This window comes from Lepisma saccharinum, chromosome 23, assembly GCF_977018435.1.
Source record: "Lepisma saccharinum chromosome 23, izLepSacc3.1, whole genome shotgun sequence".
Classification (NCBI taxonomy): Eukaryota; Metazoa; Arthropoda; class Insecta; order Zygentoma; family Lepismatidae; genus Lepisma; species Lepisma saccharinum.
In genome coordinates this window covers 25,847,023-25,865,890 of record NC_139251.1, presented here as the reverse complement: position 1 = coordinate 25,865,890, position 18,868 = coordinate 25,847,023, and the positions used below count along the sequence as shown (strand labels likewise).

General features: G+C 43.0%; 1 protein-coding gene across 2 annotated transcripts in view; it reads right to left on the bottom strand.

Moving 5' to 3' along the window:
- Positions 1-316: 316 nt before the first annotated feature.
- shakB (Innexin family member shaking B) overlaps positions 317-18,868 on the bottom strand; it is a 165,394-nt gene continuing 146,842 nt past the window's right edge. For both annotated transcript variants that reach the window (XM_083110086.1, XM_083110085.1), the window contains exon 4: positions 317-630. The gene's annotated coding sequence lies outside the window, so the exon portion shown is untranslated. The remainder of the gene's footprint in view (positions 631-18,868) is intronic.

Below are 18,868 nucleotides of genomic sequence, written 5' to 3'. Positions count from 1 at the left end.
ATGGTAAGTCTTCTTCCCCTTCTACGACCATCCAGCTCACAGGCCTCTCTACGTCGCCAGCTTGCCGCGGGGGAAGATCGGTGGAGAGGAGCAGTTTCGGGTTCTTGCGACTGGCTGGACGTGGAAACTGTCCCTCTTGCCCTTAAATAGCCAAATACTTTTCTGAAATCACTATCTAATTGGTATACCCAATCTATTGGTTATGTATTTTAGCGAATCAGACATAACATGGAGAAAGAATGGAATAATAATTGAAAAACTTTTGCAGAAACATCTTTATTTACACACTTACATGTCCTAACTTCTCGCACATGACAATCTCACCACACGTTGTCATCCGCTCTGCACCTACATCGAACTATGTTCTCCACATGCGAGTGGAACTATTTTCATTCCTAGCTAAACTGTCATTACGTCGTATAAAAAAAGAACACATGGACAACATATTATTAATATCACAGTTATCCCTTGCCGCATGTCTATTGCGGAAGGTAGAACTTTATTTTCGCATACTTCTTTGCAGACACCCTATAGTTTGTGGATGGAATGCAGGTATCGTAGTTTCCTGTCTTCTGGGGCAGATCCGACCACGCCATTGGTCTTGTCTTACGTATTGCTTGAGGACGAAATCTGTAAAGACAAAAGAAAATTGGTTAGAATGAAGGATGTATTTAGGGGAGAAGGGGGGTCCGGAACCCCCCAGAAATAATAAAATAACTAAAATTAAAATTAAATTTAATCGAGGGTTATTTACTTCCGCCGAACTTATTGCAAGGCAAGGGTCATTTTGGGATCACACGACTTTGAATGACAGTACCAAGGAAGATATATGTAACATTTATTATTACATTATGTATAAAATATTACCAGGAACTTTATTTTTCGTCAACTGGATCTATTTTTGATTTGTTAGGCCTCCACGATGGCGCAGTGGTAGCGTCGTCGCCTTGTAATCAAGGGGTCCCTGGTTCGATACACGGTGGAGGCAGGTAGTGGTTCGGGTCCCACTTCAAACTGTAGGTCCAGTCCCGATCCAAAGGGTGGGGTTAATGGGGGTCATAACCTCACCTGTGGCCCAGTATTTCTTTAAAAACAAGGGAGAACATTAAAGGCAGTAAAAGACGGCAAAATGAGGACTGACTACCAAAAATGTATTCCTAGCCCTGCCTCGCTTTCGAAAGTCCTGTGCACGCCCCTGGTCTCGAGTAGCCTATGAGTTTGTAAAGGGGACTTAGAACTCAACACGGCAAACCACCAGAATGGATCATGTTTTCTCATTCACGAGACGAGAATGTGCCAAGGCTCGCCTCACCTCTTATCGTGTGGTAGGACCTGCTCTGCTTTTTGGAGTAGTAGTACTGGGTGTCTGTCTACCAGTCAAGAAAGTCAAGAGAAAGCCAAGAAAATATGCTTTTGGTCAAGAATCTTATCTGTTTTTTACAGTATAGTGAATTTACATTTGTACATATCAGTACTGAGATTTGATAGAATTCAATATTTGGAAATCTAAAATTGTATTGAGTTGTTGTTAACATTTGTTCACTTTGTTTCTTGAGAATTACATTCTTATATGCGGTAGTGGCCATCCAGGATGAAGTCTGAAACATTTACATGCATTAATATTTAAAGCAAGTCTAAATCTCTTGTTAAAGGAATTTTATGTTTTTTGGTTATATATTTACTATATATGAATTAGTTTGTTATAGATTATTAGTACAGTGTTGGGATTTATTAAATATATGAAATATTGATTTTTATTATAGGAGATGTTAATAATCGTACCTTTTGTATCAGGGAGGATTGAATTTTAATTGAACATTCTGTTTTCTCGAAAGGTGAGGAGCTAGTAGGGTTAATTTTAAGGTAAAAGTATTATATTTTTCTGTTAAAATTATTATTTGTAATAAAATGTTATTCGACTTATATCTAGTTATTAGGGAATTATATTTAATATAATTTTACGCTTTAATATTTTTATATTGACATATTATAATATTAGTGTTTAGTTATGACTTGGGGATATGCTTCTGGTTAATGTATTGGTTATAACTTTTGAAGGTTTTTTCATAAAATAAAAATATATATTTTCGTAATTTCCATCTATACCTAAATAGGGGGTCGATTAAATAAATGTTAAGGAGAAAAGATCAAGAAAAAGTCATGGAAAAGTAAAGAATTTTGGATTTGCTATTTTGGTGGACAGTGTACTAAGACAAATGAAACACCCATTTAAGAGTTAAAAGTTTCAGAGCATTTCCGTCATTTACCGGAGTATTCTATTCACCTGCTCTTCAACGAACTCTTTTCACTGTGGTAGGCAGTTATTTTTAACCTGAAGGAAGCCGTTGAGAGCATATCTCTGCTTGTATCTTAAATGTACACGGTAATCGCATGTTTCCGGCATATTCCCCCCATCCCCTACTCCCCCTAATGGCGTGGTGCGACACCATCAATCTCGGCCGAGAGTGAGACACGTGGTCGGGTCGTTCAGCTACCTCTTACGTCATATCGAGAAGAGAGACGTGTTCATTAATCTCTCATTTGCCTTGCGCCCGCTCTCAAAGGAGTCTTATTTTGATCTCCCAGCATGCATCACCCGAATCCAGACACACGCATTCATGTGGAGAAGTACACCAGGTTTGCCTGCAACCTCGACGTGCTACTGAACTACAAGGCGTATGAAGTAAATGAGAACTTTCATAAGTAACTAACTCTCTAGCCTTCTCAAACCCGAAGGTTTATGGCTGCAGCAACACAAGCCTTCCATCTGTCCGTCTCCTGGGTAAGATCAATCTTTTCGATCCTTACCGATTTCTTTTAGGTTCATCTCAACGTCATCTTCGTCTTGGCCTTCCTACTGGTATCTTACCATCAGGTTTCCCAACAAGAATCCTGTAAACTCTTCTTTTCTCTCCCATTCATGGCCGCCTAAGTCTCCTTGATTTAATCATTGTAATAATATCTGGAGATGAACACAAATTATGTAGTTCTATATTATGCAACCTTCTCCACTCACCTGCCTCCTCATCCCTTTTAATATTTTTCTATACATTTTATTTTCAAACACTCTTAATGTACTCGTATTTTTATTTTCAATGTAAGGGACCAAGTTTCGCATCCATACAATACTACAGGCAAAGTTACTGTTTGCATATCTTAACTTTTAGTTTCTTAGATATTAAACGAGAAGATAGAAGTTTATGAAGAGAAAAGTAAGACGCATTTCCTGAATTAAGCCTGGTTTTTATTTCCTATTTAATATCATTTTCATTTGGAGAACTTCGTAAGTTAGATTTAAATAATCTAAATGTCGACCATTGCTTGGTATCTCAAGATTGGCACGCACTTAATGACTTGTGTGTAAAGATCCTAAGGTTGATAACACTTTGGGTCTCTCCCCTTAATCAGAATTCTCATCTATTTGTAAGGCGAGGAGCCACGACACCTTAATTTACACTATACCCTATGCGTGTAGGAAAACAGATGAATTTTACTATCATCTGTTCGTGTTGAATTCACACGTACATAAGGTAAGATACAACAATGTGGTTTCCAAATAACGCACAACACATTTATGCACACCATCAACGATATATTTAAATCCAACATTCTTAAACATATCAATATGAATTATTAACAAACTTGCAATTCGTCACATAAATCTCGGTTGCATTTCAACTCAGATATCAACGAACATTCTAGGTTATCAGATCTTGTTAAATTTTTGAGTTACACACACAGGTTGCTCGTCAACCACAAACTATCACATTATAGGGTTGAAATGTCAGTGATAACTGACAAGGCCGTTTCAAGATTTAGTAACAAAAAGTAACTGGCGGGCGGTGACATTTATCTCTGGGTCAAAGATGTCTAAGGTCTTCCTTCCTTCAAAACTATCCTAAATTAGTGGCTATTTGAAGGTGAAAGATAGTCTCTCTCTGCGTTTGCAAACTCGTTAGTACTATCTTGCTCAAAAATATCCTTTGTTGTCAATGTTTGCAGAAGTTTTTTTTTCAATCTATCATAATGTATCATAGTTTTGTGTCAATCCTGTGCTCCAAATCCTTAAATTATATATTTTGATAATTGCTTCGCTGTACTGCCTTAATGCTGATAGAGGTATTATACGGTACAAGAATCCTTGTTCGTAGACATTTAGCCGTACAGTTTGCAACACTACTGTAGATACAGCAGCAGACATTGCTGACATACTGCAACCTCATGATTGGGCAGTAATGTATCGTGCATAGAAGCTGGCTTTTATTGCATGGTTGAAGGTCACCTAGTCCCATTTTCATGTTCTGCTTCCCCTTGGCCCGGGGTGTTGAGCGAAATGTTTTGTTTAATCGCCACAAGATGGTGCTAAGTGTTTTCATGTTGAAAACGAGCAGGCTGTGATTGGAAAGACTGCACGTTCATTCTTTTGAGATGGTAGAAAGTAATTATAGAAAAGTTTCAACTAAAATAAGTATTTTGTAGTTGTAATGCTGTGGGGCGGCACTGCTGGCCTTGCTGTACTAGAATGAACGCTCAAGCCAAAAGTTGTACACTTCTATAATTTGTTTTAAAAAAAAATGGAAGACTGAAAATATTTGTCATTGAGGATGTAATATCAATTAAAATGCTCAAGTTATCGCTCTCTTTAACTTTGCTTATTATCACACATTAACATTTTCCTTGAGAAGTCCATATTTCCCAGAAAATAGAAAGAAGCGTTGATAACACCACTCCCTAACACAACTCGAGCTACTAATATAAATTAGCTTCGTCCTATCAAGTGTTCTGCCCATGTGTTCAAAAATGAAAAGATAATCTATAATTAGATTCGTTGCTCAAAACGTCACAGTCGGGATTTCGGCACACAACACTGAATTGATTGAATTGTTGTGTTTAAGTCTACTTTATGCACAGAAAGGCTAATCGGGACTGGACCTACAGTTGAAAGTGGCATCCGAACCACTGTGCCATGTGCCTCCACCGGGTGTCGAACCCGGGATCCCTTGATTACAAGGCGGCGATGTTACACACAGCACTGCTACGGCTTTTTTGAAAATCACAAATGACATCCTGCAGGCTATGAACAAGAAAATCCTTATTACACTACCTCTATCCCCGGACTTTGTAGAGCAAAGCAGCGCATAGCGGCAGAGAAGGGGAAAGGGGGAGGGGATCGAGTGGGCAGAGCGAAGCAGTGCAGGCTGCTGCGAAAGCTGGTATAGTCCCCGAGTTTAGTTCGTTAATGTCCAAGAACTGAGGCGAGCCGCCGCCACGAACGTAGGTGGGGTTAAACAGCGGGCGAGTTGTTTTCGTCCAATCACACTCAACCTTCAGCCAATAGGCGCAGCTGTCATTCTGCTCGTCTACTCCACGTGGAGTCTCAGTTCATGAAACGACACGACAAGCTGCAAGAGTCGCTCAGACTCCAAATGGCTTGCATCGTGTTGCCTCGTCCATGCGCTGTAAATGCTTGCTTATAGACTAAGGGGTCCTGTGTCGCTTGTCACTTCAGTGTGAAGCTCTGGTGCCGCTTCGGTCTGAAACCTAACAAAGAGACGTGTTTTTGAGCACAACACCACAGACAGATCCACATGCTTGTAACAAAATTCAAGTCGTATAAACAACTGTGTTGAGCCGGGTACCGATCCTTTCTTGTTCCACTTGTACCACAGGTTTATTCTCGGTATGTGCTTCGGAAACCTACGAAGTGATACTTGTCTCAATAAATATCATTCCCATCGAACTTTGTAACCATATGCTACACAGCTGACACCCCTTTTCCTTGTAAATGAATCTTCATTTCGCCGTTTCATATTAACGCCCGTAGCAGCGTCAGCTTAACCGGATGTTTGAGGGGAACCGGTCGAGTGCGCATGCTCCGCAGTAGCTCCGCCTTTAACACCGTCTATTGAAATCAAATGAGTAGAGGAGGTGCACGGGTTCACCAACATCAATTGCGGTTCAGTGTTGCCAACTCACCCCAAGAATATTTCACCATATGATATTTTACAGGCGAAGCTAACCTACAAATAGGAGTTGGCAACACTGACTAGTTGCTTCTCAATGTCTTGGAAAACGTCTTAAGACAAATATCTTAATCTTTAAGAGTAAATATGCCTTCTACACCAACTCTGATTTTTTGACCTCTAAGAAAATCGCACCAAAACCTCAAAAACTCACTTTCTCTCCACGTTCCGCGTCTTATTTATTGCGCTGACGATGTTTCACAGCGCAGAAAAGCAGTGATGAGTAAATGCACTTTCTCATCCTTGAAGGATGAATGCACCTTATCGTAATCTTCCAAGTCCCGGGAACATCAATGTTTGTATATCGTGACTTTTGTAAACCTCTCTCGGGAACGATGTGCCACACACACACACACGCGCCTATTTATCTATCATGGGTAGATCATGTTCCGCGCATTTATTTGTTGCGCTGACACAGCGTGATGAGTAAATGCACTTTTTTATTTTTGAAGTATGAATGCACCTTATCGTAATCTTCCAAGTCCCGGGGACACCAATGTTTGTATATCGCGACCTTTGTAAACCTCTCTCGGGAACGATGTGCCACACACACACACACACCTATCTATCTATCTATCATAGGTAGATATTGTTAAATAAACATTAATATTGTAAATATATATATACTTATTGTATTTAGTTTTTTTTGCTATCGAAAAAAGCGACTGTCATATCGTATTTGAAAATATTATGCTTTTGCCTGTGGATATCTAGAAAAATGACAATTTTGTTTTTTCTCTCTCTGCGTGTGCTATTAACGTTGACACAATGACACAATGACACAAATTCAACAATACGTAGGCCTTGGGGCGACGGAAGTTATATACTTCCTGCCCTACTGACGTATACAACTTGCTTTTCTGCGTGTGCTATTAATGTTGATACAATGACACAAATTCAACAATACGTAGGCCTTGGGAGCGACGGAAGTTATGTACTTCCTGCCCTACTGACGTATACAACTCGCAAAAATGATGTGGCTGAAATGTAGGGGGAGAATCTTCTAGAGCGGATTGTCTCGGATTTCTATTGGTCCACGTTGCGTTGGCTAATATTTTACTTTTGACCTCATTAGAAAAACCGTATAAAACTTAAAACGCTATAGGAGAAAGTTCTGTTTCATTTTGAACGTTAGTGAAGAGCATTTCTGCAGTATTTTCCAAAAGTAAGTAACTTTGTTTTTTTTAGCTTGCATGAGTTAACTTTAATTTATAAGTATATTTGAAGCATGCATCTTGGTAGCTGGAATATTTTTTTTTTCTGTGTGCCGTTGTTGGTAGGTAGGAAATATGTGTGCGGGGCATATTTCAAAAAAAATAAATGTGTTAAATTGTTAGAGGAAGGGAAGAAAAAAAAAAGGAGAGTTGCGTGTTTTTGTTATCTAGTGGAAGTACTGTATGATTGATTTGATGTTTCAAGTCAATTTTATGCACAGTAAGGCTAATCGGGACTGGACCTACAGTTTCAAGAACTACTTGTGCCTCCACCGGGTATCGAACCCGAGATTTCTTGATTACAAGACAACGATGTTTTTTTATTGTTTTTTTTTTTGCTGCACCATAGCAGAGACTAGTGGAAGTACTGATTGATTTGATGTTTTAAGTCCACTTTATGCACAGTAAGGCTAATCAAGACTGGACCTACAATTTCAAGAACCACTTATGCCTCCACCGGGTATCGAACCCTTGATTACAAGGCTATCGCTGCACCATCGCAGAGGCTAGTGGAAGTACTGATTGATTTGATGTTTTAAGTCTACTTTATGCACAGTAAGGCTAATCGGGACTGGACCTACAGTTTCAAGAACCACTTGTGCGGGTATCGAACCCGAGATCTCTTGATTACAAGGCAACGACGCTACCGCTGCGCCATTGCAAAGGCTAGTGGAAGTACATACTTATTCGAATCTTATTTATTTAAAATATTTAGTTTTTATGTATGCTTATTGATATTAAACCTCAAATTAAATAAAATCTGACAACTATATCCAATTATACTTATGGCTACAACGAGCATTCGCAAAAAAATAATGGCTTGAGATTCTTTTGCTACGTAAACAAAATGGCCGACATGCCAAATATGAACAGGCTATATAGATTTGAGAGATGGATAGAAAAAAAAAGTTAATTAAAATGTAATTTCATGATTGTAACACGGAACTTAATGATTGATTTATTGATTTAGTTTATTTTACTTCGTGTTTTGTACCTCTTGGCTAATTTGCGAAGATGGGGATAAGTGATGAAATGGATGAATGGATATTCGCAAACAACCATGCCCGACCGGGATTCGAACCTGGGACCCTTGGCGTCGCAGCGCGATGTGCTAACCACTCGGCCACAGGGTCGGGCAAACACGGACATACATAAAAAATAAATGTTTGGTGCTGATCACATCACACATTACCAACTATGTATTGGACTTCCCATATGCACAGATATGAATTTATTTTTGCTTGTTGTAGTGCAAATATGTCGTCTGGGACCTCCTCTATGGCTCAGTGGTAGGTGGGTTTGTATTCAAGGGTTCGATACCCGCTGGAGGCACAAGTGGTTCGGATAACACTTTAAAACTCTTTAGGTCTAGCTCTGATTAGTCTTACTGCACATAAAGTGGACTTAAAAAACACTAACTCAAATGTTGTCCGGTTCGGGTGACCTGGACCTACAGTCTAAAATATCATGGTATTATTATTCCTGCAATTATTTGCAATCTTGGCCAGAGAGAGAGAGGGGGAGGAAAAAATAATATTTTGTTTCATTATCGTGCCTATATTTAAATTTATACATGTGCGCATGCGCGCAGGGGGTAAATTTTATTTTTTTTTGATCGGGTGGGTTGTAAGGTGAGTGAACATGTAGGAAAAGTACTGGTATATTGATTGATTAATTGATTTAGTTTATTTTACTTCGCGTTTTGTACTTGTTAGCTAATTTGCGAAGATAGGGATGAGTGATAAAATAGATAAAAATAGATATTCACAAACAACCAAGCCCGACCGGGATTCGAACCCGGGACTCTTGGCGTCGCAGCGCGATGTGCTAACCACTCGGCCACAGGGTCGAGCAAGTACTGGTATATACATAGATCAAAGTTACATGGTTCTAGGTCCCATAGGAGCCGAGAAAATCAATATCTTGGAAAACGTCTTAAGACAAATATCTTAATCTTTAAGAAAGTCGACTTCCGGTATCTCAAGATGTTACTTCCGGTCTGTCAAGAAAATTTTCTTAAGACAAAAATCTTGAGACGTTTTCCAAGATATTGATTTTCTCGGCTCCTAATTGAGCTAGGATGATGATTTTAGGTTTGTTGGATAGGATTCGACGAGAACTATTCGACTAGCAAATAAAATCGATTCCACCCCCTCAAGTTTCGGAAATACAGACAATTTTTTATTTTTTTGAGAAACTTGATTTGCCGGCTTAGTTTTTACTCTAATTCGAAAATTTTAATAGCATTCGATACAAAATTAGAAGTACTTTACAACCTATTGGAGGGAAGATGACTAGTGCCTGCTGTTTTCGAGTTACCTTGGATTAAAATTTCAAGATGTAATTTCTAAGATGTTTTGCAATTCATAAACTATGGGTTGTAGGAAAACGATTCTTGCTCTCTCTGCTATTGCTCGTCGAATACTATAAACATAAACAAAGCTTATGGTTTAATTTTAAAAAAAATGGCGACCTTAAAATAACTCTGTTTTCTGAAATTATGATTTATACTTCATACGCCAAGAGGGCTGAGAATTAGAAAAAAAAGATTGTTTGGTAGAATTATGTACACATAATATTTTTGTGTTTTCTATACACAAGCCTAATTATTTTTTTTCCAATTATTTACAGGATTCATTAAGAAGCAAGAAGTAGCATATACATAAATAGCACACACCAAACCCAGCACCATCGCGAATTAGCCTTCCAAGGTTTTTTTATTACACAGCATTTATTTTGTGGCACTCTACTATATATATAAAATAACATACCCCACAAATATTATTTTTTTTCAACAAGATGCAATCGGTACAAATTTGCCCTACGTGTGAAACTGGTGTTTCAACTAAATATTTCCAAAGGCACTGTCGTACCTGCGCACCTGGTAAGCGTGTGACCGCTAAAAAACCATGTCCCAGGTGCGACAAACATATTACTATTAATAATTTGAAAAGGCATATAACATCATGCAAAGTCGTCGTCGGAGCACCTGTTCCACAACCGTCGACCAGCTCGACCAAGAGGAAAGCGGGAGCCGACTCGCCACCATCTGCCAAACGTGTCAAGCATGTGGCGAAAGCGAGCCAGTCTGCTTTCCAGCATTTGTTAGAGGACTTTCCCCTTACTTCGGAGGGCTCATGCGACATGCGTAGTTTTTTGGAGAACGTGCAAGCCCAAATTATTTCCATCCTCGGCGATGCGCTTGCAATGCACTCCACCAAATTCTACGCATCGCTTCGTTGCTGGTACAAGAAGCCGTCTGATGAAATTTACAGCTTCTGCCACAACACCAAGGCGAAGACGCTGCATCTGGCGGATGTCGACAACCTCAAGGTCATCTACAACAAGTTTGTCGAGGAGTTGGTGGCAAAGCAAGAAGAACATCAAGCCAAGGGCTCGGGGGGTTCGCTGTGTGGTGAGCCTCACGAACTGCGCGTCAAACTTTGCAAGTTTGTGCCTCTCTCCGCCTCCAGCTACGCCCCCTTACCACCTGCCATTGCGGCAAAGAAGGCCGTCCTGAACATTCAGAACAGTGACGCCAAGTGCTTTGTTTGGTCGGTGCTTGCAGCGTTGCACCCTGTCCACTGGAAAAAACAACCACACCGAGTTAACCACTACCTACCCTACGAGCCAGAGCTGGAAGATGCGATGGCTGTGATCGACTACCCGGTGGAGGTCTCGGACATTCGCAAGTTCGAGGCCCGTACACACAACGCTCGGTTGGCCATCAACGTTTATGGCCTCACTGACGAAAATGTGGTGTACCCCATCCGGGTGAGCGACGTAGACGACAACGGTGCGCAGGAAATTCACCTTCTGCTCATCAAGGATGAAACTCGCCATCACTACACCCTCATTCGCTCGCTCTCTCGGCTTGTTTCGAGCCAACGGAGCAAAGACAAAACCCACATAGAAGTTTGTCGCAGGTGCTTGTCTATATTTCGTAATCAAAAACAGCAGGATTATCAACGCATCAGAGGTCCCAACATCGCTGCCGAGAAGCTCGCTAACCACAAGCTCTACTGCAATGCCAACGAACCGGGGGTGGCAGACTTGCCCGAACCTGGCACTGTGGAGCGTTTCCACATGCACGGTGCCATGGTAGAGCACCCCGCTATCATCATCGCGGATTTCGAGGCCTTCCTCAAACCCCTGTCCACTTGCGATCCCGATCCTGAAGTTTCTTCCACCACCCCTTACCAACTCCACGAGGCATCCAGTTTCGCATACGTTGTGGTGCGACGAGACCAACACATCGCCCCCGAGCCCTACGTGTACCGTGGTCCCGACGCAGCCAAACACTTCCTCGAAAGGATGGTTGTCGAGGCCATCGAGATAGGGAAGGTATTGTTGGCCCCCAAGTCTATGCTCCCACTGTCCCCCGACGATCAACGTAGACACGACGAGGCCATCGCTTGTCCTGTTTGCGTCGAGGAGTACGCCGCCAAAAACCGTAAAGTTCATCACCACGATCACTTTAACGGTAGGTACATTGGTCCTTGGTGCAATGATTGCAACCGCATGGCCTGGGACCCGCGCTTCATCCCTGTGTTTTTTCACAATGGCTCAGGATACGACTTTCACCACCTTATCAAGCATCTTGGGTACGACAACGAGGGAATCAATGTTCTGGCCCAGAACGAGGAGCGTTACATCAGTGTGAGCAAGTGGGTTCGAATCCCAGAATCACGCTCTACCGTCGAGCTTCGCTTCCTCGACTCCCTGAGGTTCCTCCCGGCCAGCCTCGATGCCCTGGCGAAAAAGCTCAGCGACGAGCAAATGCTCATTACCTCTGCAAATTTTCCAAACTTGGACGCCGGTCTCTTCAGGCGTAAGGGGGTCTACCCCTACGAATACGTCACCGACTCTACCAAGTTTGCGGAGACGTCGCTACCTCCCCAGGCGAAGTTCTACAGTCAGCTACGAGGCTCGAACATCACCGACGAAGAATATCACCACGCCCAGTCCATGTGGCGCGAGCTAGGTTGTCGAACTCTCGGAGACTACCACGACGCCTACCTCAAACTTGATGTGACGCTCCTTGCTGATGTGATCCAGGCGTTTCGTGCAACTGCGAAGACCATCTACAAGCTGGACCCCGCCTACTTCTATAGTCTCCCCGGACTGGCGTGGTCAGCCATGTTTCTGGTGACGAAAATCAAGCTGGAGCTTCTTTCGGACGTGGACATGGTGCTGTTTGTGGAACGCGCCGTGCGGGGTGGAATGGTCCAGGTGTCGCAACGGCACGCGCGCGCCAACAACCATCACATGGCTACTGGCTACGACTCCACCCAACCGTCGAGCTACATCATGCACACGGACGTGAATAACTTGTACGGGCACTCCATGATGCAGCCACTCCCTTTTAGAGGGTTCGAGTGGGCTGATCCTACCAAATTTGACGTTGAAGGTTTCGACGATTCGGAACATGGGTTCTTCGCCGAGGTGGACCTTGAGTTCTCCGAGAAGCTGCAGGATTTGTTCTGCGATCTTCCCCCTGCACCCGAGTTCAAGTGTCCACCCGATTCCAACCAGACGAAGCTCGTCATGGATTTCGAACCCAAGAAGAATTACGTCCTTCACTACCAGAATCTCCAGTGGTTGATGCAGCGAGGGGTCACGGTCCATGCAGTTCACCGCATCCTCAAGTTCGAGCATTCTCCATGGTTGCGTCCATATATTGAAGTCAACACTGAATACCGCACCGCAGCCACGTCCGAGCTTGATAAGGATTTCTTCAAGCTCATGAATAATGCGGTGTTTGGCAAGACCATGGAGAATGTACGGAATCGCGTGGACATAAAATTGGTGACGAGGAAAGAGCGATGTCGTCAGCTTGTCGCGAGTCCATTGTTCAAGTCTCGAACAATCTACAACGAGCAGCTGGCTCTGATTCACATGAATCAAGGTTTGGTGAGGCTCACCAAGCCCATCTACGTTGGAGCCACGGTTCTGGATCTGAGCAAGCTCCACATGTTCGAGACGTACTACGGCATATTACGTCCACACTACGGCCACAACATCTCGCTTCTCTACACGGACACGGACAGCTTAGTGTACCACGTTCGCACAGCCGACGCATACGGGGATATAGCCACAGCTCCATCTTTGGTTAACCTCTTCGACACCTCGGGCTATCCCCAGCCCAACCAGTACGATATCCTGGCCCGCAACAAGAAGGTGCCTGGCAAACTCAAAGATGAGAAGGACGGAGACGTGATTCTTGAGTTTGCAGGTCTTCGCGCCAAGGCCTATACCATCAAAGCCGAGGGCAGTGTTACCAAGAAGGCCAAGGGTGTCGGCAGACAGGTGGTTCGGGAGCATCTCACATTCGAGGACTTCGTGGGTTGTCTCAAGACCAGGTCGTCGGTTCTAAGAGCGGAACAGCGCATCCAGAGCGTCGACCATGTGTTGACCACCAACAAGGTGAGGAAGATTGCCCTGGATCCCAACGACGACAAGAGGTGCGTCCTCGAGTGTGGAATCCACACACTCCCATGGGGACACAATCGTTTGAGAGATGAAAAAAAATGTAACAAATGTCCATAAAAAAAGTGAACCTAACATCAAACAAAAAAAATAATTGAAAATGACAAAAAAAAGTAAACCAAACATCAAACCAAAAATTTGAAAAAAAAGTGAACCTAACATCAAACCAAAAATTTGAAAATGACAAAAAATCTTGCACGTACAAAAATAAAAAAATAACCATGCCTATGAACTTGTTCGGATACAGAAAGCAGACCATCATGGAAACTGCACCGTCCATACCAGATCATGAAGTCTTACCTTCCGTGTTACCTAAACTCAACGGTCTGTTGATCATTCACCTCAACAGCATTTGGACGAAATTGGATGAAGACGTCGGCAAAACTTTTTACGTCTTCAACAACAATTTACATTTTTACAAAATTCCGATCGATGGAAAACTTCAAATCACCACGAATCCGGAAAACGTAGGCGAAATCAAAATATCTACCGGCAAGAATATTTTTCGAATCAAGCACGACAAGATGCTTTCTAACATTACGTACGATGTTTCCGCAGGAGATTATCTTTACGTTCAACTCCTGGGAGATTACAACAAACTCGTTCCTCTCTTCGTAGAATTACGAATCGTCTATCCTATTATAAATAACCGTTAACCAAAAATGCCTAACGACATTTTCGGCAACTCCAAGCGTGTAGACCACGCAGAAGAGATTCTCATGCTCGACGTCCGAATTAAAAAGTTGAGGAGCGATTTGATCGCTTTCCAGGAGACCTTAAACAAAAGTTTAGAGTCCGAGATCGCTACGCTCCAAACGCAATGTCTCGACCCCATTCTGAAAATCGATTCCGAACTGAAAACGCTCATAAAAAATTATGTCGACGTACCTTCTTACGACAGCGTTCAAAATATACAGTTGAGCGTGGATTCGCTTCAAAATGATTTGGCCAAATTACAGCAATTTCAATCGAAAAATGAAGATTTGGAAAAATTGAAACTCGAAATCGAAGAACGAACTTCTGCAATCGAAAAGAATTTCTCTGAACTTCAAACCGTCGTGAAGGATATTGATGTAGAACGCTTGCATGTCGTCGTTTCCAAATTACAAGAAGAATTCACCGGCACGTTGGAAGAAATTAAATCCAAGTTACAGACTTTGGAAGATACAATGACGAACCTACCATCGTCGGACGAACTGCAGGTCATCGGTAAAAGCGTCGCGAACATAAAAATTCAATTGGAGGCTTATCAAGATTTCGAACACATTCAAACCACTATCGCTACGCTTCAGGCGTCTCTGGAGTTGATCAACGAAGAAATTAAAAATATTCACGCTGAAGCGAACGCGTTGACGAGCATTCAAGACACGTTAAGCACGGTTCAGCAGAAGATCGAATATTTAGAAAATTTGAACGTCGAATCCAATCTTGCTCATTTTCATCACGTGCTGGACAACATACAGGGTGACTTGGAATCGTTACGGACGAGCGTGCCTTCGAGCGAAGATTTGGAAAAATTGAAAACGGCGGTAACGGCACTATCCGATTCGAGCGACATCAAAAGTTCGTTGAGCGATCTCGAGAGTAGGGTGGCCAATCTCCCCACCTCCAAAGAATTGCACGCTTTGAAAAGGAACATATCACGTATGCTGAAACGACTGGAAACAGAAACAGCGAACGTGGAACAGATTCGAGACGAACTTGCTTCGCTGGTGTCGACGCTGCCCACTTCGCAGAGCGTCGCCGATCTTCACACGCAGTTTACAGAGATGCGAAGCATCGTGAACGATCTCACCGAGAAGAGCTCGAAATTAAATCAAGTCGAGAACCTTCAGAGTATTGTCGTCAACATCAGGGATCAAGTTGGAGTGCTGGAATCCACGCAGGAATCGACGCTGGCCTCTTTCGGTGCAAAGTTGCAAGAACTCAACGAAAACTACAAGCAGTTGAACGTGGAAGTGAAAATCAAACCGTCATTTTCTACAGGAACGGATACCATAGTCGAACATTTGTTGCCCGTACAAAATACACTGGGACAGCTTCACAGCAACCTCGTTAGCGTCGATACTAAATTCGCCAAACTGCATTCTCTGCAAGCCATCGAAATCAACAGCGTACCCAATCAACAGAGAATCTCCACGTTCGTCGAAGGTAACAAACTGTACATGTTACATCCTTATCATCCGTACTACAAGTTTCTCCTCGATGGCACGATTCAGATAAATGAATTTTCGTACTGGTCTCACGGCAGAAAAGCTAGCGTTCCTACCATGACCTTGATATCGAATCGTGGTGTCCAGAAAGCAGGAAACATTCCTCTGGCACGTTGGAACGAAACGCGCAACGTATATGAAATACACGAAGACGAAGATCTTACCGTTTTCGACGTGAGTGCCGGCGATAAGCTGATCATTCAAAACACAGGTGAGGTGCCACCCTCTTTGAATCCCATCACGCTCGTGCTTCTCTTCAAACGTAATCTCTAAAAAAATGTCTAGGCAAGCCATCGTCCAAGAATTGCATAAACCTGCACGCCGCAACTACGAACGTTTGGCGGTGGTGACCAAGGGCATCGATGACCTCTGGCAAAGTGACCTCGTGGAGATGAGTAGTGGCAATTTGAAAAACGTACATAAATTGAACAAGGGCAACAAGTACTTCCTCACCGTCATAGACACGTTTTCGAAATTCGCATGGGCTCTACCTTTGAAAGCCAAAACGGGAACATGCGTCACGGAAGCATTCAAGACAATTTTTCGCGAAAGCGGCGGCAGACGACCACGGTTTTTGCAAACAGACAACGGTAAAGAATTTTACAACGCCGTATTCCAAAAGTTTATTCAAAAACATGACATTCGACATTATTCGACTTTCAGTCACATCAAAGATGTGGAAAGATTTAATCGAACCTTGAAAACACACATGTGGAAACGATTCACGCTTCGGGGAAATTACAAATGGGTCGACATTCTGCCGGAACTCGTCGATACCTATAATGATGCGGTACACAGAACGATAGGCATGAAGCCAGCTGACGTTACCAAGTCCGACGAGCGGCGTTTAATTTCTACAGTTTACTGTCCAAAGTACACTCCCACGACTACCAAGAAATCAAAATACAAAATTGGAGACCAGGTGAGGGTCAGTAAATTGAAGCGAACGTTCGACAGGGGTTTCACACGAAACTGGAGCACGGAACTTTTTACCGTGGTTCGAGTTCTACCCGGAAACCGTCACACGTATATAATAAAGGACAGTGGCGGTGAAATTTTATTGGGGCGCTTCTACGAGGAGGAACTCTCTAAAACTAAATACCCCGACACGTACCTTATCGAAAAAGTTTTGCGTAAGAGAGGCGACAAACTTTTGGTGAAATGGCTGGGACTTCCGGACACGACTTGGATCGATTCAAACGAAGTGATTCTATGAGTGCGTGGAATGTCGTGAAACGTCTACCTGATTCAGAAAATCGAAAGAAGAAAAGGAACGGCGAGTTGCTTCCCGACAGCATCCGCTGTCTGATCGTAGGTCCTTCGGGGTGTGGGAAAACAACACTGCTTGTGGACAATTTTCTCCTCGCACCGAATTGGTTAGATTGGAAGAACAGGCACCTGTACGTGTTCTCGAAAAGTTTGGAGCAATCCAAATACCAGCAACTGATGAAACTGTACGATGGTCTGGACATTGCAACGTTCTCTTCGGAAATAAAACCACTCGACGATTGTCGTGAAAATTCAGTCGTTGTGTTCGACGATGTCATCCTGGAAAATCAAAATGAAATTCGCAATTTTTTCACGCAAGGTCGTCACAAAGGAATAGATTGCTTCTTCCTAGCTCAAACGTTTTCCAAAATTCCAAAACAGTTAGTACGCGACAACGCTAATTTCATATGTTTGTTTCGTCAAGATCACACCAACCTCAAGCACGCGTACGATGACTACGTAGGCGGAGACATGAACTACAATCAATTTTCGGAACGCTGCTGCTCCCACTGTTGGAACAGTGACGATTTCGGATTCGCGACGATCGACATGACGAGAAAACCCAACGACGGAAAATACAGAAACAAAATCAACGACTTTCTAAACGTTGCAACGTTGTGAGAAACGACGTGTATAAATAACGTTATGACGAAACGAAAAATCGAAGACGAAAATCTCAAGCTTCGCGATTACCTCGCGAAACGCTTCAAAGGTTGGAAATCCGAGAATCGCGGATTCTACGAAGAGAAGAAACGTCAAGATCAACCTGTGATCGACGCCATCAGCGATCTAGGTAAAGAAATTAAAGGCGTCACGGAACAAAATAAAAATTTGATCAACGAACTCGTACCACTTGCAGCTAAAAGTTACACCGTACCCACGCCCATTTCGAGCATTCCTTCGACGCCGTTCGAACTGAAGGACGTACCGGCACGACGTCGAGCCATAGGTAGCACGTCGTCGTCTTTGGATAAGATCGAGTTGGGACCTTTGGCACGAGACTACCTGAGCACGGGGAAATTCGACAAGGATGAAGTGTTCGGATTGTATCCGAGCATGGAGAGCAACGAAGGCGGCGGTGTGGTTTGGAAGATTGGAAAATCGAAGGTGACCTTCGAAGGCAACGACATTAAAGTTAATTTAGGCGAGAAGGATAGTTGGAACAGGTATCCGGGTACGGTGGGACTGTGGGAACTCGTTGCCAAAAAGCAGCCGAAAGTTTACACCGACGAAGATTACCAGAGTTACAAGGAAATTTTGATCATGACGGATGCCTTGTACCAGAACAACGACGCCTCGCAGAATAGGGTGAAATCGAGAAGCGGTGAGAAGTACAGAAATCTCATCAAACCGATTTGGAACCAGGTCAAAACAGGCAGTGGCGTCAAACTCTACAACACGTTACCCAAAGAATTCGTTTGGGTGGACGACGTGCGCAAGCTCATAGACAGGTTGTTGGTTATTGCAGGAGAGGAGAATGCAGGCAATCGTAATTTCTACAACGAGAAGGTTGGCATCGTGGACATGATCAGCGCCAAACTTTCCAACTTCATCGCGAACGACGACAAAGGTATAGGGTACCTCATCAAAATCATCAACACGCTGCCTCCGAGATTCTGGAACGTGGCCGAAGGAAAGGGACTCGTGAACGACATCATCA